The 24,550-nt window shown below is 44.1% G+C and overlaps 1 protein-coding gene across 2 annotated transcripts in view; it reads left to right on the top strand.

Moving 5' to 3' along the window:
* Positions 1 to 24,550, top strand: part of LOC144599597 (glypican-5-like) — a 450,059-nt gene that overhangs the window by 235,903 nt on the left and 189,606 nt on the right. The gene's annotated exons all lie outside the window — the stretch shown is intronic.

Here is a 24,550-nt window from a genome sequence, read left to right as displayed (position 1 = left end):
TCTCCAGCTTAATAATGTCTATTGACGTGGCCTCCATGAATTCCACAGATTCACCATGTTCTGCCTAAAGAAACTCCTCCTCATCTCTTTTCTAAAGGTACTTTATTTTATTCTGAGGCTCTGGCCTCTGGTCCTAGACTCTCCGGCTAGTGGAAACATCCTCTCCCGCTAGTGGAAACATCCTCTCCACACCCACTCTATCCAGTTGCTTCACTCAATGTTTCAGTTCGAGTGCGGAGATCTCAAGAAGAGTGTCATTGGTCCAGGTTACTGCCTCTTGGTTCAATGTTTCCTGTTACTGCAAGAAAAGTCAACTGCATTTAAAGTTTACCCCAGTTGCCACAAGGCTTCGCTTTAGTCACAACCAGGTCTGAGAGGAACACAAATGTTACAAAGAGGTGAGAATGCCACATTGGCCCCAGCGCCACTGGCAGGCACAACGTTAAGAGTCTGGAAATATGGAGTTTAGTGTCAATTTAATTTATTATCTCTCTATTGCTTGGTCATCACTGTATTGGTGTGTGATGGCAGTTCACCACCACCTTCTCAAGGTTAATTAGGGATGGACAATTAAACGCTTGCTCAGTCAGCAAAGCTCTCAGCCCTTAAATGAATGAATATAAAATAAACGAGCTGAGGCCAACACATAAAGTGGATTTAGTGTGAGACTAATGCATGGGTGGGCCTGGTGGACTGATGGGACTGTTTGCATTCTGTGTGACTCTGAAGAATTGCTTTGGAGGGCAGTGGTAGGAGAGCAGAGAACAATAGAGAAATTGGATGGGTGGTAGAGGGTGTGAATAGACCTGGCGATGGTGGGGATTCTGATTAGTTTATTGTCATACACACCAGGGTGCAATTAAATTCCTTGTTTGCAGGAAGCTGATACAGTACACAGGACACAACAATAAATACAACAACAAACAGAAAACAGAAGAATTAAAAATATATATTTTCACGCAAAGGGTGTTGGGTGTATGGAACGAGCTGCCAGAGGAGGTAGTTGAGGAAGGTACTATCGCAATGTTTAAGAAACATTTTGACGGGTACATGGATAGGACAGGTTTAGAGGGATATGGGTCAAATGCAGGCAGGTGGGACTAGTGTAGATGGGACATGTTGTGCGGTGTGGGCAAGTTGGGCCAAAGGGCCTATTTCTACGCAGTACGTCTCTATGACTCTATAATTGTTTAAAGATTGTAGTGCAATCTGAAGTAGTGCAAAAAAACACTTATAGTGCAATAATGGAATAACCCAATGCCGTCGAGTTAAGAGGGAGGGTATGTGACAGCACCTCCAGGAAGAGGGTGTGAAAGAGGTGATTGGTTCAGGACTCTGATAGCAGTGGAGAAAATGCTGTTCTTAAGTTAGAAAACCTGGGATTGAGGAGGAGAATTGGAGGTTGGTCGCTCAATGCAAGACTGGTGTTCGCAGTGGAGTGAAATCATTGTAGTTTAGACTGGAAAGATCCTTCTGGATCACTTGTTCCCTGTTGGATCCAGTGTTCCTCTTCTGCCCTTGGGTGGTCTCCAAAACCTTGAAGCACACGTTTGAGAGGTATAAATTGTAAAACTCCCTTTAAAATCAGAGGCCTGTTATTATATTCTCTTTCATGGAACATAGAACAGTACAGCACAGCAACAGGCCCTCCAGCCCACATTGTCCATGCCGAACTACTCTCCCCTCCCCTCCCTGCAGGTGATCCATACCTATTTCCTGCATATCCATGTGCCAATCCAAAAGCCTCTTAAGCTTCCATATCCAGAACCGAAGTAGCAGGAATTGGCCAGTCTGCCCCTCCAGCTGTCTCGCCATCCATAGCTGCTTTGCCTCCGGCCTCGCTACTCTTCTGTGCTATTCCCCCATCAGATAAATCTTATGTTATTTGTGGAAGTGAGATCTTTGGGGGTACTTAAAGGGGAAATAAAGAGTCTTTTGAAAGATCAGGGAATTAGGCTCTGTGGAAACCTATCCCAGAAAAGGAGATGAGGCATGGGGCAGATCAACTATGATCATATTGAATGGTGGGACAGGCTAGAGGGACTGAGTGGCCTACCCTTGCACCCATTTTCTTATATTCTTCCCACACAGTTTTAAATCTTTGTCCCCTTACCTTGGAACTGTCACCTAATTTGAGACTTTCCCTCTAGTTGTAAAATCACTCTTCATTCTTCAAATCTCCGGAGACTACAGGTCTAACATTTTAGAACTATTCACTGTAAGACAATCCTCTCTGTAGGAGCCATTTTGCGTTTATTAGTTATTTTTGCATATTATTATTATTACCTTGTATTATTATTATTACCTTGTATCCTGCTGTAGTTTGGACACTATAGAGTTAATGCGATGCTTACGTAGGGGCGGGGCGGAGCTAGAGTGCGGGCAGTTTGGATACGTGCTGGGAGCGTGTGTGAGCCGGGAGGTGCTGACAGTGGTTCAGCCAAAGGCTCCGTCAAAAGATTCATTAGCCAAGATGTAATCGGTTGTAGATCTTATTGACAAGAAGATTAATACAGATTTCCGCCGAAGTTATATTTGGCAATTCGTATCAATCGCATAGACTGTGGTAAGATATGGAATTTTACCTAGCAAATCAATAACCAGTCGATGTCAAGAGATATGCCAATATGTTTATTGCGCCTTCAAATAAAGATGACTAACTATTCAAACGTTGAGGAGGGTCTCTGTTATTGATTGATTGCTCGAGTCATTAAGCTTATCATTTCACCCGGACTATGCAAGTGGCAGCTTGGAAGCTAATTGATAGACGAGAAGCTGGCCGCTACACTCTCAACCCAGGAATTAGCCCAGTGGATGTCTTCTGGACTGCCGCTAATGCTACTCTATCCTTAAGTAAGAGAACTAAAGTTGTACACAGTACTCGGATGTGGCCTTGCCTATGTCCTGTACAATTGTAACAAAACTGCTCTATTTTCAAACTTCAACCACCTTTGCAATAAAGGCCAAAACACCATTTTCCTCCTTTATTACCTGCTGTACCTGCCTACTAATGTTTCAAGTTTTATCGTAAGATCACTTTGATTCCTCTGCATTCCTCTGATCTGCAATCTCTCACCTTTCAAGCTAATCCATACCTAGCCATCGTTCACTCTTTGGCTAAAATATCTCTTTGTACCAAAAAAAAAGTTGACAAAAATACTGGAATAACTCAGCGGGTCAGGCAGCATCTCCGGAGAAAATGGATAGGCGACGCTTCGGGTCGGGACCACTCTTCAGTCTGAAGAAGTGTCTTTGGTGTAAACCAGCATCCGCAGTTCAGTTTTATTAAAAATTTGATAATCTAGTTGTAACATAAACTCCACTTATTCCCAGCATCAGTAGCCGGGATTAGGGGAGCCCTCACCACTTTCCTAAATGGTCGACTTTTATGTTAAAAACAATTTTCTGGATTCTCTCACAGGGGAAACATTTCCTTAGATCTCCTTTGCCTTCCAAACACATAGGTATACAAAGCAACCTGTGCTTTTATCTGATTTCATTACTTCCAGCTCTCTGCCATCTAAAGCCTCCAATCTTATCGTTCCTCAGCCCCACACTGCCCGATTTTATCTTCACCCCAAAATCTACAAACAGAAATGTCCTGGCAGACCCATTGCTTCTGCCTGTTCATGTCCCATTGAATTAATTTCCACATACCTCCGCTCCATCCTATCCCCCCGGTCCAATCCCACCCTATCTATGTCTAAGACACCTCACACGCTCTTCGTCTCTTCAATGACTTCCATTTTCTGGGCCCCCACTCCTTAATCTTTACTATGGATCTCCAGTCACTCTCCACCTCCATCCCCCATCAGGAAAGGTCTTAAAGCCCTCTGCTTCTTCCTCGACCGCAGAACCAGCCAATTTGGGTCTACTAATACTCTCCTCCGCCGAGCAGAGCTGGTCCTTACCCTCAACAACTTCTCATAGAGTCATAGACTCATAGATTGATACAGTGTGGAAACAGGCCCTTCGGTCCAACTCGCCCACACTGGCCAACAATGTCCCAGCTACACTTCTCCCACCAGCCTGCACTTGGTCCATAACCCTCCAAACCTGTCCTATCCAAATACCTGTCCAACTGTTTCTTAAATGATGGGATAGTCCCCGCCTCCACTACCTCCTCTGGCAGCTTGTTCCACACACCCACCACCCTCTGTGTGAAAAAGTTACCTCTCGGCTTCCTATTAAATCTTTTCCCCTTCACCTTGAACCTAAGTCCTCTGGTCCTCGATTCCCCTACTCTGAGTAAAAGACTCTGTGCATCTACCCGATCTATTCCTCTCATGATTTTGTATACCTCTATAAGATCCTCCTCATCCTCCTACGCTCCATGGAAAGAGACCCAGGCTACTTCACCTCACCCTATAGCTCACACCCTCTAGTCCTGGCAATATCCTCTTTCGACTCCTCCCACTTCCTCCAAATCCAAGGCATAGCTAGCTATGGGCACACATCGGCCCTAGCTATGCTTGCCTCTTTGTAGGGTGTGTCGAACAATCACTGTTCCAGACATACACTGGTCCTATCCTCGAACTCTACCTCTGCTACATTGACGACTGGCATCGGTGCTGCCTCCTGCACCGATGCAGAACTGACTGACTTCATCAACTTCACAACCAATTTCCATCCTGCACTCAAATTCACTTGGACCATCTCCGCCATCTCCCTACCGTTTCTGGATCTCACAATCTCCAGCACAGGAGACAGACTATTGACCGACATCTACTACAACCCCACTGACTCCCATAGCTATCCAGACTACACTTCTTCGCACCCTACTTCCTGTAAAGACTCTATCCCCTACTCCCAATTCTTCCGTCTACTCCGCATGATGAGGTTTTCCATACCAGGTGTCCTCATTCATCAGGAAACAACGGTTCTCCTCTTCCATTATAGATGAGGCTCTCACTAGGGTCTCCGCGATATCCCACAGCTCCGCTCTTGCTCCCCCCCCCCCCCAATCATAACAAGGACAGAGCCCCCCTTGTCCTCACCTTCCACCCCATCAGCTGCCGCATACAGCATATAATCCTCCGACATTTCAGTCACCTCCAATGGGATCCCACTCCTGGCCACATCTTCCCATCTCCACCTCTTTCTGCTTTCCGCAGAGACCGTTCCCTCCACAACTCCTTGGGCAACTCGTCCCTTCCCACCAAACCACCCCCTCCCCAGGTACTTTGCCCTGCAACCGCAGGAGATGCAATACCTATCCCTTTACCTCCCCCCTCGACTTCACCAAGGACCCCGACAGTCTTTTCAGGTGAGGCAGAGGGTTATTGCACCTCCTCCAACCACATCTACTGTATCCGCTGTTCCAGGTGTCAACTCCTCTGCATTGGCGAGACCGAGCGCAGGCTCGGCGATCGTTTCGCTGAACACCATCGCTCAGTCCACCTTAACCGACCTGATCCCCCAGTTGCTCAGCACTTTAACTTCCCCTCCTATTCCCAATCTGACCATCTGACCTTTCAGTCCTTGCCCTCCTCCATTGTCAGAGTGAGGCCCAGCGCAAATTGGAGGAACAGCACCTCATATTTCACTTGGGTAGGTTACACCCCAGTGGTATGAACATTGACTTCAAATACCCCTTGCTTTCCCTCTCTCTCCATTCCCTCCCCTTCCCCACCAGTCTTACTGTCCCCGACTACGTTCTATCTCTGTCCCGCCCACTCCCCTGACATTAGTCTGAAGAAGGGTCTCGACCCGAAACGTCACCCATTCTTCCTCTGCAGAGATGCTGCCTGTCCCGTTGAGTTACTCCAGTATGTTGTGTCTATCTGTGTTTATAATTCAACTCTTTCAGGCCTGGTATCATTCGGCTGAACCTATGCTGTATCACCAAAGGCGGCTGCATCCTTACCAACAGGACATAGTACACAAGACAAGGGTCTCATTGGTAGTCTACCCACTCATAGGTAGTTTCACTTCTCCATTCCTGGTCAGATTGAATTTCTCCCATTCGAGCCTGGAGTTCACAACATGCTGCCTCAGTTTTCTCCAAGCTACCTGAGACTCTGGTTTGGAGTTATTTGACAGTAATGGCCCTTGACGTTGTACTGTATATCTCAAGATGAAGTGAGAAGATTACTGGTTGTTAGAATCACTAATGTAACCAAACTAAGTGATATGCAATTCAATATTACAAACATAACATTCTCCTCTAACAAAGCTTCAATCTGTTGACGGAGTGAGCATTTCATTAACAATTGATTTTTTAGAAACATTGAATCGATTTGTCTGTGAGTTGATATGCAAGGCGGCATTCCTGCATTATCAAAAATAGATGTGTGAAGAAAGGCCAAACCTTTATCTGAGGATATCCCTGGATGAAGTGCAGTGTCCTTGGGCTAACTCAGAAAGACATGGCTACTCAGGCATCTGAGGTCTATTCTGTGGATAGCCCTGGATTAAGTGCAGTCCTTGGGCTAACACGCAGAGACCTGGTACACAAGGCTAATACAGAGAGGCATGGTACACAAATCTAATACAGAGGCATGGTACACAAGGCTAATACTGAGAGGCATGATACACAAGGCTAATACAGAGAGGCATGATACACAAGGCTAATACAGAGAGGCATGATACACAAGGCTAACACACAGAGAGGCATGAGACACAAGGCTAATACAGAGAGGCATGATACACAAGGCTAATACAGAGAGACCTGGTACACAAGGCTAATACAGAGAGGCATGGTACACAAGGCTAATACTGAGAGACCTGGTACACAAGGCTAATACAGAGAGGCATGAGACACAAGGCTAACACACAGAGAGACACGGTACACAGGTACAGTGCCCTCCATAATGTTTGGGACAAAGACCCATCATTTACTTATTTGCCTCTGTTCTCCACAATTTGAGATTTGTAATAGAAAAAAATCACATGTGGTTAAAGTGCATATTGTCAGATTTTAATAAAGGCCATTTTTATACATTTTGGTTTCACCATGTAGAAATTACAGCAGTGTTTATACATAGACCCCCCCTATTCAGGACACCATAATGTTTGGGACACAGCAATGTCATGTAAAAGAAAGTAGTCATGTTTAGTATTTTGTTGCATATCCTTTGCATGCAATGACTGCTTGACGTCTGTGATTCATGGACATCACCAGTTGCTGGGTGTCTTCTCTGGTGATGCTCTGCCAGGCCTGTATTGCAGCCATCTTCGGCTTATGCTTGTTTTGGGGGCTAGTGCCCTTCAGTTTTCTCTTTAGCATATAAAAGGCAGCTCAATGGTGTTCAGATCGGGTGATTGACTTGGCCACTCAAGAATTGACCATTTTTTAGCTTTGAAAAACTCCTTTGTTGCTTTAGCAGTATGGTTGGGATCATTGTCTTGCTGTAGAATGAACTGCCGGCCAATGAGTTTTGAGGCATTTGTTTGAACTTGAGCAGATAGGATGTGTCTATACACTTCAGAATTCATTATGCTACTATCATCAGCAGTTTCATCATCAATGAAGATATGTGAGCCAGTTCCTTCAGCAGCCATACATGCCCAGGCCATAACACCCCCACCACCGTGTTTCACAGATGGGGTGGTATGCTTTGGATCTTGGGCAGTTCCTTCTCTCCTCCATACTTTGCTCTTGCCATCACTCTGATATAAGTTAATCTTTGTCTCATCTGTCCACAAGACTTTTTCCAGAACTGTGGTTGCTCTTTTAAGTACTTCTCGGCAAACTGTAACCTGCCCATCCTATTTTTGCAGCTAACCAGTGGTTTGCATCTTGCAGTGTAGTCTCTGTATTTCTGTTCATGAAGTCTTCTGCGGACAGTGGTCATTGACAAATCCACACATGACTTCTGAAGAGTGTTTCTGATCTATCGGACAGGTGTTTGGGGATTTTTCTTTATTGTAGTGAGAATTCTTCTGTCATCAGCTGTGGAGGTCTTCCTTGGCCTGCCAGTCCCTTTGCAATTAGTAAGCTCACCATTGCTCTCTTTCTTCTTAATTATGTTCCAAATAGTTGATTTTGGTAAGCCTCAGGTTTGGCTGATGCCTCTAACAGTTTTATTCTTGTTTCTAAGTCTCATAATGGCTTTTTTGACTTTCATTGTCACAACTTTGGTCTTCATGTTGATGAACAGCAATAAAAGTTTCCAAAGCTGCTGAGAGTTCTCTTATACCTGCATTAAGGAGGCAATTAAGCACACCTGAGCAATTACAAAGGCCTGTGAAGCCATGTGTCCCAAACATTATGGTGCCCTGAAACGGGGGGACTATATATAAACACAGCTGTAATTTCTACATGGTGAAACCAAAATGTATAAAAATGGCCTTTAATAAAATCTGACAATGTACGCTTTAACCGCATGTGATTTTTTTCTATTACAAATCTCAAATTGTGGAGCACAGAGGCAAATAAATAAATGATGGGTCTTTATCCCAATTATTATGGAGGGCACTGCATGTGGGACCTGTTCTGTGAATTAAGTGCAGAGTCCTTGGACTATGATGGAGTGACATGGTACACAGGTATCTGAGGTTTATTCACCAACAGGAGTGAAGCAGGAGCTTTTGAAAGGAAGGAATGAAGCAGGCAACCTTTGATCAAACTGATTTGCATCATTCCTTCATGGTGAAAGATATCCCCTGATTCTGCAAACCCAGTTCCAAGCTGGATGTCTCAGAGATGCTAGGTCATAGGATGTCTTCTTTTAGAGACAGGGTGGAAGTGCGACTATTTCAGTCTTTCTCCCTCGATCCGGCATTTTTCCTTTTTCATTTCTACTAATGGTTTGTATTCGACATTTATAATGAGCCATGCCCTGGTAATGGACATTCCAAGGGGATCAGCCAGACCAGTAGCAGCACTAATAAATTGGTATTTTGATTAACATAGTCTTATGTGGTGGGTACAAAAATATTGTAGGAAACTGTTAAAAAAATTAAAAATAGTGGTGAAAACAGCATGCTTTTTTTTTTAACAAACTAAGCATCGGAAATCATCAAAAAATTGATTAAATACATTTCATCTAAATCTAGAAACTCTGCGCACTGTTCTCTCCACTTCCCTTTCATTTCAACGGAGTGTTGTACTCATGACAGATGACAGTAAATCTCCAATAATCCAGCACTCTTTGGACTGGTGGTGTCGGACTGACAGATTTTCTGGACTGTTAGATGTCACTCCCATCAGTACCGAAGCACATTTTAATTTCATTATTTTTACATGTGACGCAATGGTGCAATAAGTATTCCAGTGAACTGGTGAGTTTAAAGGGATTGTTTTAGTTTCAGAGATACAGCATTGAAACTGGCACTTTGACGCACAGAGTCTACGCCAACCAGCGATCACCATACACTGGTTCTATCCTAAACACTCGGGACAATTTACAGAAGCTAATTAACCTACAAACTTGCTTGCCTTTGGAATGTAGGAGGAAACCAGAGAACCTGGAGAAAATCCATGCAGTCACAGGGAGAATGTATAAAGTCCGAGCACCCAAAGACAGACAGCACCCATAGTCAGAATCAACCAGGTATCTGGCACCATAAGGCAGCAACTCTACCACTGTGCCATTCTGCAACCACACATTGCAAGTGGAAGCTGTGCATAAAGGGACCTCTAAACTTAAACCTTCTTCCACAGCTCAATGAAGATCTCCTCTTGATATTTTTCACAAAACCCAGTGCAGAGTGAGCTTGTTTTGCAAGAGAACATATTACCATATCATTGCCATTAGACGTAATCACATCTTTGATCAGTGGAATAAAGATTAATTTAATTAAAAATAAAACAACAAACCAATGTTCTCGTGCAAATATAAAGGATGAAAGATCTTTTTTATTCATTTTGTGAATTAATTGAAAATCTCAGAAGGTGTTTAGAATGTGCCACATCTCTGACTCATCAAATAACAAATTAATATTGCTTCCTGTCCTAGCTTTCTAATTCATGTTTTAAGACAACAATTCATGTGTGCTAAATTATCATTTCAACTGAATTTAATGGGGATCAGAAGTTTCTGCAGTTGTGGTAATAAATGGATGAGGCATGTACCGTGTCTGAACAAGTCATCCCAGCAGATGTTGGGAGCATGCTAATTTTGTTATTCGTTCAAGTGATGTGGGCTTTGTAGGCTGAAGCAGCATTTAATTGCCCAAATCTAATTGCCCTTGAGGTGTGTACAAATTCAATGTTGTGAGGGAGTGAGTTCAGGATTTTGACCCAGTTACAATGAAGGTACGACAATATATTTCAAGTCAGAGTGGAATGCTGCTTGGAAGGCAGATTTCAACTGATCATTCAGTTTAGTTTAGAGATAGAGCACGGAAACGGGCCCTTTGGCCCACCAAGTCCGCGCCGGCCAGTGATCCCCGTACACTAGCACTATCGTACACACTAGTGACAATTTACAATTTTTTTTACCAAAACTAATTAACCTACAAACCTGTACCTCGTTTGGAATGTGGGAAGAAACCGGGGCACCCGGAGAAAACGCACATGTTCATGGAGAGAAGGTACAAACTCAGCACAGAAAGCACCTATAGTCAGGATTGAACCCGGGTCTCTGGCGCTGCAAGGCAGTAACTCTGCCGCTGGGCCACCTTGCCACCTTTATGATGTTGCCATTCTTTTGCTGCCCTTATCGTTCTGCCTTGGAGATGCCATGGGTTTGGAAGGTGCTGTCTAAGGAGTCTTGGTGGCATGCTGCATTGTATCTTGTAGATGATTCAAACTGCTGCTCCTGTCAAGAGTCAAGAGTGTTTTATTGCCATACGTCTCGAAACAGAACAATGAACTTCTTACTTGCAGCAACACAACAGCAATACGACTGTATGTTGGTGGTGGAGTGAGTGAATAATTATGTATGGGGTGCCTATCAAATGGGCTGCCATGTCCATGTTTGAAAATACTTAGTTTATTTACCATTTACATGGAAGGACAGAAAGGTGTTTGTGAGTGTGCAAAACACAAATATGTGATGAGTGTCAGATGACAATAGACAATAGGTGCAGGAGTAGGCCATTCGGCCCTTCGAGCCAGCACCACCATTCAATGTGATCATGGCAGATCATTCTCAATCAGTACCCCATTCCTGCCTTCTCCCCATACTCCGCTATCCTTAAGAGCTCTATCTAGCTAACTCTTGAATGCATTCAGAGAATCGGCCTCCACTGCCTTCTGAGGCAGTCAATTCCACAGATTTACAACTCTCTGACTGAAAGGGGGTATGGGGAGAAGGCAGGAACAGGGTACTGATTGAGAATGATCAGCCATTATCACATTGAATGGCGATGCTGGCTCGAAGGGCCGAATGGCTTCCTCCTGCACCTATTGTCCATTGTCTATAAAAAGTTTTTCCTCATCTCCATTCTAAATGGCCTACCCCTTATTCTTAAACTGTGGCCCCCGGTTCTGGATTCCCCCAATGTCTGACCCTCAATGTCTACGGCTTTTGAGAGGATCCTTCAACTTTGTCGGCCAATAAAGATATTTTCCTTATCACGTACCTGTCTAAATGTCTTATATATGTTGTCATTATGCCTGCCTCAACCATTTCCTTAGCAGCTTGTTTCATATACCCACCACCCTCTTGTGTGAAAAAATGCCCCTCAGGTTCCTATTAAATCTTTTTTCCTGTCACCTTAAACCTATTGCCTACAGTTCTTGATTCACCTACCCTGGTGTTTAGAATGTGCCACATCTCTGACTCATCAAATAACAAATTAATATTGCTTCCTGTCTTAGCTTTCTAATTCATGTTTTAAGACAACAATTCATGTGTGCTAAATTATCATTTCAACTGAATTTAATGGGGATCAGAAGTTTCTGCAGTTGTGGTAATAAATGAATGAGGCATGTACCGTGTCTGAACAAGTCATCCCAGCAGATGTTGGGAGCATGCTAATTTTTTTATTCGTTCAAGTGACTGTGCATTCATCTTATTTATTTCCCTCATAATTTTATACACCTTTATAAATCATGGATCCGCTGTAATTCTTTATGACCTTGTTCATTGTCATAGTGTCATCGGAAAACTTACAACCATGCCTTGTACATTTTCATCCAAATTCTTGATACAGATGACAAACAACAATGGGCCCAGCTCTAACCCCTGAGACACACCACTAATCACAGGTATCTGGTGTAAAACAACCTTTCATCATCATTTTCTGCTTCCGACCATTAAGCAAATTATCTCTCCAAGTAGTTATCACTCCCTGGATTCCATGTGATGTAACCTTCCAGAGCATCCCGCCATGTGGTATCTTATCTGGAGTTCATATCGACCACATCTCCTACCCTACCCTATCGACCTAGGTTACTTCTTCAAAAACAATCAAATTTCTGAACCATTCTCTCCCACGCACAAAGCCGTTCTGACTATCTCTAATCAAATACTCTGCAGATCAGGCAGCAACTATTGAAAGAGATACAGGGAATATTTCAGGAAAATCCTGATCAGAATTCAAAAGGAAACAAAAGAAGTTTGTTAAACTGCAGGGAAGGTTGGGCAAGGGGGATGTCTTTGATAGGGTAAAATCGGGGTGAGCTAGGAGATAAGGTGCAAAGAACGTTATCTGATCTGTGAATAAATGAGTGCAGTTCAAAGGCAATACTGTGGGCACGAGACAAGTATAGAAGCTCAAAATGAAGTAGTTGAACAGTTATGAACCCAACTGAGGATTACCTTTATACATCCAAAATATACATCTATTGATGACAAAAGCAAACCACTTGGCAGTGTACTGGGGGTAACCAATAGTCTTGAGAAAAATCTGGATCCGAGAAAGACGTTGTTCCCCTTTTCCTGAGGAAACTACTTAGGAATCTGGAGGAAACAAATTTGTAGCTGTGGTGAATCTGTGGAATGCTTTGCCACAGAACGCTGTGGAGGCAAAGTCAGTGGATATATTTAAAGCAGAGTTAGTTAGATTCTTGATTGGTACGGGTATCAGAGGTTATGGGGAGAAGGCAAGAGAAAGGGGTTAGGAGGGAGAGATAGATCAGCCATGATTAAATGGCAGAGTAGACTATATGGACTGAATGGCCTAATTCTACTCCTATCACATGATCTTATGATCTATCTTGATGTCAAGCTCAGTCTTAGATATAGCGATACATATATACATATATATATATACATACATATTAGACCAAGTGGACCCGTTGGGCCCAAACCTCTCCTGCATTGGTGCAACACCCTCTCCTCCCTGCTTTCCCCCTGCCCCCTCCCCTCCCTCTCCCCTGCCCTCCTCCCTCCCTCGCCCTCCTCCCTCCACCTCCCCCCCTTCCCCTACCCCCACTCCATCCCCCTCAGCCCCCCTTATCATCCTCCTCCCTCCCACCCTCCCCTCCCTCCACCCCCTCCCTCCCAAGGAGATAGATTTAAACTTTAAAATGTGAATAACTAAAAATATAACACCGATTTCAATGAAACTTCTTCCATTAGTACCAAAGGGACGACGGTGAGTAAGATGGGCCTAAAATTGTTGTGCTATCGTGTACCGTTTTGGCTGCAGTTCAGGAACAAATAAATGAGAGTTTTAGTATAAAGATGTACAGATATAGCTATATAGAATACATTGATTCACATGGAGCGCAGACAGATGATTTGAGAAGCTGAATCACCTGCTGTTCAGGTAAGTTCCCCATGTTCCGAGTTAGATTCTGTAGTCAGGTTACAGCAGAAGGAAGGTTTTAGAGTGACACTGAATGAATATGATCTGAGATATGAAATTACTCTGATAAATGCGTTTGTGTCAAGGAAGCTGTGTAAAATACAAGGACATGGCTGACAGTCTCGACATGCACAAAATGATAAAGCAACTCTGCCAATCCTTTGCACCACATGCAAATGTTTTTTTAAGACAGCATTGGTTCTGTGTCTGCCTGGCTGCTGTACTTCAGTCAAGATGGTTTTTTTAAATTTTCTGACTTCATGGCAGTTGAAGAAACCAGGTACAAGGTTAAAACAGGAAAAGCAAAGAAAAACAAAGTCATCAGCTCCTCAAACATCTGAGAAAAATATTAACATTGTAAAACAGATACACTCATCAGGAGAATACTCCGAACAATCTTATGTGTTTTACTCCTGGCATCATTGGGAATATTGGGGAGATAGTAATTTAAGGGTTATATTAGACAGTTCTCAGAAACTGTCCCTGCAAGGGGATTATAATGTGCACTAGCTCCTGTTGATCACTTAGTATAAGCAAAACACTGGACTTTTACTGCTGATTAGAAGGATCTCAGCATCTCACCAGTGCCGACTATCCTATAGCTTGCCTTATCACCCACATGGACCTGGTTTCCTGAGTGGCTGTTCTGATTAAACAGTGATTTAAGCCAGCGTGCAATCCAAAGGGAAGCTGTAATGGGGCTGGAGCTGATGGGTGAGGTCGTTGTGGTGGCTGGTATTTGGCAGAATATCATGGCACAGTGCAGAAGGGATGGTCACTATAGTTTCCGACTCTTCCCCAAAGGCATTGGTTGAGGAGGAGGAGAGAAGGAGAGATTCTGTGTATGCACAAGAGGCAGATGTACTTCCAAACATAAGGCAGGGGAAGAGACAGCTGCTAACACCAATGCAGACAATAAAGCCTCAAGCATGAAGATGCAGTAAAGAAAACTGTTTGATGCCACTGCCGGTATGTTCAAGGTCAGTGAATGGTTCCTCGGTTGCCAACTTCCACTTGCAACAATAGCTCTTACTGCTCCAACAGATTGTGGCAAGACTTTGTAGTCAAGCCCTAATCCATACCAAGAGCTACTTGTGTATTCAACCATCACACTGCTGGGGAAATTCACCGGGAATGTTCAGGGAGAAAGACATATGGAAGGTGAGTACTAAGGGAATGCACAAGGGTGATCAATTGATGTCCATATGCAGCTTGGTAAATTTTGATTTGTACATTTGAAATTGAATGTTAGCTTTGCATTGGTTTGAGTTCTTGTCCTGAGGACTGTGATGGTGGCCGGAGGAAGGCGAGGTTCAGCTGATGGATATGGAAATCAGATTTGTGAGACTTGATATTGTTGTCACTGGAGTTTGTTATGTTCAGCACGGCATAAAGATAAAGTACACTCACACGTTCGTTGCCTGAATCGCGCCAGCCTTTATTTACCCAGCGTTCTCGGCTAAAGGTACACCCACTCATTAACATGGCACATGAATATGCATGAATACATTATACTGCTCTCCCTTTTTTTAAGTATTAAATCCAAGTACTCAGTTACAATTTTGATGTTGTGATACTTGATTTAAACCAATACCTTTAACCATATTCACAAAATTTCAAATGCTAAACATAATACATTTATTTTACATATTCACACATTTTCGTTTTAGTTGTAGAGTGAGTTGTCTAACTTACAAATTTAACCTAATTACTGGTTTGCGGTTTCTGCCTGATCGTTTAACAGTAACAGGTGCAACAGGCGTAACAGATGTACGTGTAGACTCAACTGTTGGCTTGTTTGGCTCTATGTTAGTACGCTGACCTTGACTAGACAAGTCTGTTTCTTTATCTGTACTCACTGGATTTTGTGTATCAACCACAATAGTCTTTTCTAACTCACTTTCAGATGAATACTCAGGAATTAGGAATTCATGCTCAGTTTTTGGTTCATCTTTGGCTGGAATCATTTGATCCACATGAACACTTTTGATCTTGTCTCCAACATCCACTAAGTATCTTTTTGTTCCACACACTTCCACTATTTTCCCAACATCCCATTTGTCTCGACTGGACTTGTTGGGAGGACTGAGCACACGAACTTGCTCATCTGGCTTGAAGTTCCTCTCCTTTTTCTGGAAGTCAAAGTGGTGTTTTTGACTTAACTGTTTTTGCTCAACTCTCGAGGCCAAATTGGGTTGAACTAGACTTAGGCGTATTCTTAGCCTTCTCTTCATCAACAGTTCTGCAGGTGAATAACCCGTAGTTGTGTGTGGTGTGGTTCTGTACTTCAGCAAGAAACTAGCCAAACGATGTTTCATGCTGAGCTTTGAACTACCCTGCAAAACCTGTTTCTTGAGAGCCTCTTTGACTACTCTAACAGACCTTTCCGCCACCCCATTGGAGGCTGGATGGTATGGAGGAACAAGTGTGTGTTTTACCCCGTTACGCTGCATGAACTCTTTGAACTGTTCTGAACGAAACTGAGGTCCGTTATCAGAAACAAGTTCTTCTGGTAAACCATGACATGCAAAAACCGATCTCAACTCGTCTATGGTATGCTTAGCAGTAGTGCTTGACCCCATATGCTTAGCCTCAATCCATTTGGAATGACTATCTACTAGTACCAGAAAATTATCATTACCCTTTTCACAAAAGTCTACATGAACTCTCTGAAACGGTCTACTTGGCCATGACCAGGGTTGCAGTGGTGTTTTTGGTGGTTTACTGCGGCAATTTTGACACACGCTACATTTGCTCACCAGTGACTCAATGTCACTGTCTATACCAGGCCAATATACAAAACTTCTAGCAATTGACTTCATGCTAACTATGCCAGGATGTTCGGCATGAAGTTCGTACATAATCTTGTTTCTTAAAGACTCTGGTACAACCACTCTGTAACCCCACTTTATGCATCCCTGCTCACATGATAATTCATGTCGTCGATTATAGAAAGGCTTCAGTTCCGAGTTTGATCCACTCTCGATTTCAGTCCAACCATTCAATGTCTGTTCATAAACACTCTTCAGCACAGTGTCCTTCTCTGTTTCAGCTGCAATTTCTGTTGCAGTCACTGGAAAGTCTTCATCTACGACTTGCAGTGTGTAGATTGAGTTCTCACTTCCCACATCAGAGTTCTCATGGGGCAATCGGGACAACGCATCTGCCACTGCGTTGCATTTGGAGCTTCTGTACTCCACCTTGTAGTCATACTGGGACAACAGAATTGCCCAGCGCTGCATCCTTGATGCCGCCATGGAAGGTATAGCTGACTTGGGACCCAGTATCGTGAGTAGTGGTTTGTGATCAGTCACAAGGGTGAATGGTCTGCCAAGTAGAAACTGGTGGAATTTCTTGATTCCGAACACAATGCTGAGTGCTTCCTTTTCTATCTGTGCATAGTTGCGCTCACTTGGTGATAGGGTGCGGGAGGCAAAAGCAATAGGCTTTTCCTGTCCGTCATCCATTACGTGGCAAATCACTGCACCTACACCATAACTTGAAGCATCACAAGCAAGTTTCATCTCGCGCGTCGTGTCGTAGTAAAACAAGGAGTTTGTCACTTGTCAGGTTTTTCTTGCAGATGTCGTATGCATGTTGTTGTTCCTTTCCCCACATCCAATTCTCATCCTTTTGTAACAGATGATGTAGTGGCTTTAGCACGGTTGCTAAATCTGGAAGGAATCGTGCATAGAACTGCACCATCCCAAGGAATGATCGTAGCTCTGACACATTGTTGGGCTTTGGGGCATTCGCAATTGCTTCAATTTTCGCCTTCACAGGGCGCAGTCCCTTGGAATTTACTTTGAGTCCAAGGTAGATCACCTCTGATTGTGCAAATGCACATTTGCTCTTTCGCAGTTTGACGTTGTGGCAGTTCAATCGTGTGAGAACTTGCTCGAGTATCTCCAGATGTTCTTCCATGCCCACTGTGAATATCAGTAGATCATCCTGGTTGCACACACAGTGTGGAATGCCTTGCAACATTTTGTCCATGACGGGCTGAAAGATTTTCGGGGAAGATTTCACACCAAAGGGCAGCTTTGTGTATGAATACAAGCCCTTATGTGTGTTGACGGTCAGGCACTGCTGACTTTCTTTGTCAACATTGAGTTGGGCAATAAGCGTGAGACAAATCCAGCTTAGCGAAGACTCTTGCTCCGCTAAGTTCTGCATACAGATCCTGCGAGGTTGGCAAAGGATACTGTTCGTCATCAACAGCTTGGTTTATTTACCATCAGGACATTTGACAGGTAGACTTGAGGCGACAGTTTGACAGTCAGGTAAGCATGGGAATTTTGCGATGTTTCCGAAGACGGTGTAATCTTTTAGCCGGGTGCTAGTTTCACAAAAAAAGTAACTTGTATCGACCTGACTCGGCATTATCGTGGTCATTGTGGGGGCGTGGCTGTGTTCTGCAGCTGCGGCTCACCGGCAGTCTCTCTGTCTTTTTTTTGTTTTTTTGTCTATTGTCATCGTTTAATGTACGTTTTGTTCTATTTTTAACTCTGTGTATGTGGGGGGGGGGTGGTGGGGGGGGTGGGGGAAACCTTTTTTCTAATCTCCTCCTCAACGGAGATGCGACCTTTACCGTGTCGTATCTCCGTTCGTGCTACGGCCTAACATCGTGGAGTCGGCGGCCTCCAGCTGGGATCGACCTTGAAGACTCCGGTCGCAGGGCCTGGACTTACCATCTCGGAGGCTTCGGCCGTGGGCCCTGCAGACCGCAACATCGGGAGCTCACAGGTCCCTGGCTGGCGACCGGTTTTTGGGAACTCCAGCCGTAGCAGCTTCGACCGCCCCGAAGCGCGAGGTACGATCGACCCGCTCGCAGGCCCTTCATCGCCCTGCGTGGCTCGGCCGCAGCACTTTCCATCGCCCGGTGGGGGCTCAGGACCTTCATCGGCCTGCTCGGCTCGGCTCGGCCCTGGGACTTTCCATCGCCTGGTGGGGGCTCAGGACCTTCATCGGCCTGCTCGGCTTGGCCCTGGGACTTTCCATCGCCCGGTGGGGGCTTCAAAAAGTTGGGAGCCTCGATCACCTCGTGGCACCACGGGAGAAGAATGAGGAGGAGATAAGACTTTTCTTTGCCTTCCATCACAGTGAGGGTGTGCCTAGAGCAATCACTGTGATGGCTGTTTGTGTAAAAATTGTATCTGTGTGTCCTGTGCTTTTTGTTGTCTACTGCCGGACCCTGACGTGAGAGGACGCTGGCGCTGTTTATTCGCCGCTTCTCCGTTAGGATAGTTTGTCTGTTTGTTTTTATGTTATGATTGTTTTTGTAAAGCGCTTTGAGCTTCTGGTAAGGCGCTATATAAAATAAATGCTTATTATTATTATTATTGTTGCAGACATTGTCGTAGGGTAAAAGAAAAATTTGGTGATCTGCTACGACTTTGACAGTCGCCGGCAGTCGCCTTTAAAAATCGCGTAACTGGACAGGCCCTTTAAGGCACAGTGATATCCGTATTACCATACAGCCATACTAAAAAAAGCAACAAGACACACAACTACATAAAAGTTAACATAAACATCCACTACAGCGGATTCCCCACATTTCTCACTGTGATGGAAGGCAATAAAGTCTAAACTTCTTCCCTCATTTTTCTCCCGCGGTCGGGGCAGTCGAACCATCCGCATTTGGGCGATCGAAGCTCCCGCAGCTGGCGGTTGAAGCTCCCGCATCGGGGCGATTGAAGCTCACGCGTCAGAGCGGTCGAAGCTCTTGCGGCTTGGAGCTCCCGAAGTCAGTCTCTAACCAGAGACCGCGAGTTCCAAGATGTTAAAGTCCACAGGCTCCCGTGGTTGGAGCTCAGAGCTCGATCCCTGGCAAAGGAGATCACCAGCTCCGCGATGGTAAGTTCACAGGCTCCCGGGGTTGGAGATCCCGAAGTCGGTCTCCAGCAGAGGCCTCCAAGCTCCTCAAAGTTTGGCAGCAGTGCAGACAGAGATACGATACGGGAAAAAAAATCGCAATTCCGTCAAGGTAAGAGATTAAAAAAAGATTCCCCCAACTCCCCCGCCCCTCCACATAAGCAAGCGAAAGAACACAAAAAACATATATTTAACACATACCAATGAAAAAACAGAGAAGGAAGGGACAGACAGACTGTTGGCGAGGTAGCCATTGCTGGCGCCACCTGGAGAGAAGGCTGTATCCAGCAGCCCCAAGTTAGGTCAGGATGAGCGAACATTTGTGGCACATGACCTGTGATGTGGTATTAAGGTGAATTTAACACACAGATGCCTGGGCCAGATTCCCAATGGATGCAATTTCACCCAAAGTTGATAATTCACAAGATTTAAAGCAGATTAAATTGCTTTGATGAGTTGAACAGCATATTCTAATTAATTTAATTTCAAAGCAAATGCTTTTAATTGTAAATTCAAGGTTAATTCTGGCCTTGTGGAATAATCCTTTTGGTTTGGCCATAGGCGCTGCTTTGTGTGTGTACACGGCCACTGCAGTATGTGGTGAACGAAACTCGCGAGCATTCTTTGATGCCATCTCCATTGTAGTAGCAATCTTGCATGCTATCTCAAATGTAAGATCAGGAGTGCTCATGAGTCTGGACTGAATTCGTTCGTCCACTAGACCACAAACAAATCTGTCGCGTGGTGCGCGTTCAAGAAAGGTTCCAAAGTTACAGTGCAACGTTAAGTTTTTCAAGGCAACAATGTACTCACTGATTGTCTCGTTTTGCTTCTGGTTTCTCGTGCCGAATTTGTAGCTTTCTGCAATTTCCAGAGGCTTTGGGTTGAAGTGCTCCTCCAACTTCTTTATAATGTCACTGAAAGGCACATCTTTTGCCTTTATGGGCGCAAGGATATTCACGAGTGTGCCGTACAATTCAGGTCCGATCTCCGTGAGCAGAATCGCTTTCATGCGTTCACGAACGGCCTTATTTGTCGCAGCCACTACCTCTCCTTCACCACTGGTCTCCGTGATGTTGTTTGCCATGAAGAACATGTTTGCTCTCTCCATATAGGAGCTGAACAGCTCTCTACTTTTGTCAAAGATGCCCAGGCTTCCGATGTAGCCCGTGGACGCGGCCATTTTGTCCTTCTCTTGTTTTTTTTAAACAAAGGAACGAGGAGAGTTTTTTTCTTGCACAAGCTCAGATTTCCTGCCTGTTCTGGTGTAGCAAAGCACCTAAAACTTAGCAGTACAAAAGCTATGCTAGCTATGCAAAACAAACTGTCTCCTCCACAATCCCGTCCTCGTCGCCAATTTTGATATGTTCAGCACGGCATAAAGATAAAGTATACTCACACGTTCGTTGCCTGAATCGCGCCAGCCTTTATTTACCCAGCGTTCTCGGCTAAAGGAACACCCACTCATTAACATGGCACATGAATATGCATGAATACATTACAGAGTTAGTCCGGGAAAGGGGTTGTCTAGGTTGCCTCCACTCTTCCTCTACTTACTCCTCCTCTGCAGCTCCTGATTTGGAGCTGGGTACCACTGTCTGCTGGCAATGGCTAGATTGTGATGCATACATGGATCTTGACCTGCTGTTTAGGGCTGTCCCAGGGGAGTCCAGACAGCTGAATCATTACTTGAACACACATGCTGTCTGCTCAGTGCCAATGTGGTATTTATTAAATGCATGTTGACCAATTGTACATCAGTTGACTGTGGGAATTAAGAGCCTGGTGATCAGCGAAATCTCTTGCACCCAGTAACCAGCCCATCTCTTCTTGCAGTAGCTCCTATGCACAGTGGACTGGTGCAGGGTGAAGATTGCTGTCAAGACACTGACCTGCTTGGTTTGCTGGGTATGGTCACATTGGGAGGTGCAATTCCTTCTGCCTGGAATGTACCTGCGATGCCAGTAAATGCAAAATTAGCACAGTCAGTGGCAGTCTGCACCCGAGGAACTTTGCGATTCTGTGCTTGCTCCTTCGATTGCTCTCTGAGAAGACAGAAGGAAATATATTCAATGCTGAAGGTATGAAGAATGTCATTGCCTCCCTGGGATAACAAACGGTGAGATATTGCAAGTATCTCCAGCTCCGTCCCAGAGGGAAGCCAAGGTGTCAGAATACATGGCCGTGACAGCCTCTGGCTTTTCTGTCCTTACCTTACTCTGAGGTTAGTGCGGCAGCTGGAATACGTGACGTATTTCAAAGCCAACATCCTTAACTCACTCAAGCATTGCATGTTGATGAGGCTCATGGGCAAACCGGCCGCGTGACTACCCTGCCAGAGATCTCCTCTGCCTTCCATTGGAAAACCTACCTGCTTGTGGCATCCCATACACGGTTCAAGAGTGTTTTTATTGTCACACACCCCGTAACGGAACACTTATTTTATCTTTCCTTTGAAGAGGATCTGAACAATGAAGAGTGATGCTACAATATACACAAACTGCGTAAAAGCAATTTGCTTAGGTATTGTATCGTGCCACTAGGTGGCAAACGTCATTTATGTTCATTTTTATTTAAATGGTCATGCTTGTTATCCCGACATTATCATCAGATTGTCCTGTGCTTAGCAGAGGTTACGCTCCATCTGTGATCAGCCATTAGCCGCAATAAAGTCATCACACTCATTTTCTGGGGAAAAAAGAGATTAAAGAGCAATTAGTAAATTGTGGAAAAATAAATTAGCTGCATGGTGGTGTGAAGGGAGAGATTTTCTGTACAGATTGTGTAGAAAATGGACACACAAAAAAAACTGACGCCCCTCAAGTGTTATTTATAAACAGTATCTGTCCATGCTTCAATAATGCAGGATTTTACCCATAGTAATTAAATTCACATTTGTTTTGCATTTGCAGCGTCTGAGTGTAACTGTTAAAGTATAGGCTGCACAAACTGTTTATCACACCACATTGTGCCAGCTGTGTTTTCTACCCTGGCTTCCTTCGTGTCTTTGAATCTGGTCCAGGATATATGGTCATCCTGTGTCAGGACTTGTAAGTAGAAATTATAAAACCAAATTCTCTTTGAATTATTTATCAGCAGTGCAATTTGACATTGAATTGCTAACAATCCATTCAAAGGCATTTATCAGACTCCGACTCTCTATTGGACCTGGTGACTTGGTTCCAGTTGATCAAGTTTTAGACAGCGTGTGTTAATCTTGATAAGGCCTAAGTTGTGTCACATTTTGCATCATCATCTTAAACCTGCGTTGAATTCACCTTATGCTTGACAAGGGTTATTGGATATTTTCTATATTTCTGTGCAACCGAGTAGGAGGTCATTTCACCACATCAGGTCTGAGCATCCCATTCCCACCCTAATTCTGCCTGTAACCTCCTGCCCACACATTTCCATCACTCACCTGCACACTACCCAATTTACAGTGACCAGTTAACTTGCCGTCCTGCACACCTTCGGGATGTGGGAGGAAACTGGAACATCCTGGAAAAAGTCACGCAGTCAACGAGATAACATGTAAACTTCACACCAAGAGAACACGTAAACTCCACACAATCAGCGTCTGAGGTCAAGGTTGCGCTCAGATCATTAGAGCAGTGAGACAGCAGCTTTACTCGCTGTGCCACTGTGTTGTTTAACAATTTCCACTGTTGTACCTCATGACCTGAAGGAGAAGCATGAGAATATTAGTTGCATTGATACATGTTGCAAGTTTCTAATTGGGCATTTCTACCACAGAATCTCTATCACCTTGGGACCCAAGGAGCATTAGAAAATCTGTTTCACCATTCAATCAAATATGTCATCCATTCCTTAACCTAAATACTTTACCTGTTGAAAATCACCTCAATCACCCTCAGTGTGAGACATCTCATTACCCTTACTTGTTGTGGCCTTTGGATGACAGAAATCCAAATTTCCGCTAGTCAATTTGTGAAAAAGAAAATTCCTTCTAAACGACAGTCCAAATGTTAAGGCTATATTTCCTTGTTCTTGATAACCCTTGCAGAGGAAATAGATGTTCTTTTCTACGCTATCAATTTTTTCCTTACCTTTTAATTATCTGGATCGATCAGCTTCAGTCTCCTATGCTCAAGGGAACACGACTGGTCTCTTATCATCCTTTTGCTAAATTACCTCTCAGCATGAATTTTCTTCCAATTTAAACCGTTGATTAAGTTTTGGCATTTGGTTTTTGCCAGTGTGGATAAATCTTAACACCAGTCCTGCCCCCTTCCGGGACAGATTGATGACTCCTGCTTTATCCTGGATTTCATTGACAAGCATCCTTTCCTTTTAGTTTTATTAAGTTTTAAAGATACAGCGCAGAAACTGGCCCTTTGGCCCACCGGGACCAAGCAAACCAGCGATCCCTGCACACTAACACAATCCTACACACGCTGGGGACAATTTACAATTTTACCGAGCCAATTAACCTGCACACCTGTATGTCTTTGGAGTGTGGGAGGAATCCAGAGCTCCCAGAAGAAAACCCAAGCTTCTTCAAACAATGTTTGCTTGAGAAGGTTTATAAGTTCACGTTCTAAAGTTGTTGACGTCTGTCAGAAGTACTTTGTGCTTATTTCTGTCAAATCCTGGTGAGATCATGTTAAATTTACCTTTCACCACAAGATGTCATGTTCTGTAAATTAAATATACCTGAAGGTTCCTCCACTGGTTTCACGCGCAAAATAACCTATAGTCACTTTGCTCGCCAACCAAGTGATCCATTATTAATTTATCGCCTAACCTTGTGATCCATCTCTAATTAGCCAAGGACATGGATGGTATTATATTATTTATAGTGAATCTACTTTAGTGTGCAGTGCTTATAAGAGGCAAACCTTTGCTTTTCATGGAATAAAAAAAAGACAGAAAAAGCTGGAAACACTCAGCATGTCAGGAAACGTTTATGGAGAGAGAAACAATCAATGTTTTGGGGCTATGACCATTCAAAAGAACTCCTATCAGAGCAGACACTGACTGGACTGTTGAGGTTTCGCCAGCATTTTCT

The sequence above is a fragment of the Rhinoraja longicauda genome, chromosome 13 (genome assembly GCF_053455715.1).
Source record: "Rhinoraja longicauda isolate Sanriku21f chromosome 13, sRhiLon1.1, whole genome shotgun sequence".
NCBI lineage: Eukaryota > Metazoa > Chordata > Chondrichthyes > Rajiformes > Arhynchobatidae > Rhinoraja > Rhinoraja longicauda.
Note: the sequence above shows the minus strand (reverse complement) of the source record. Positions and strands in the feature narration are given on the sequence as shown.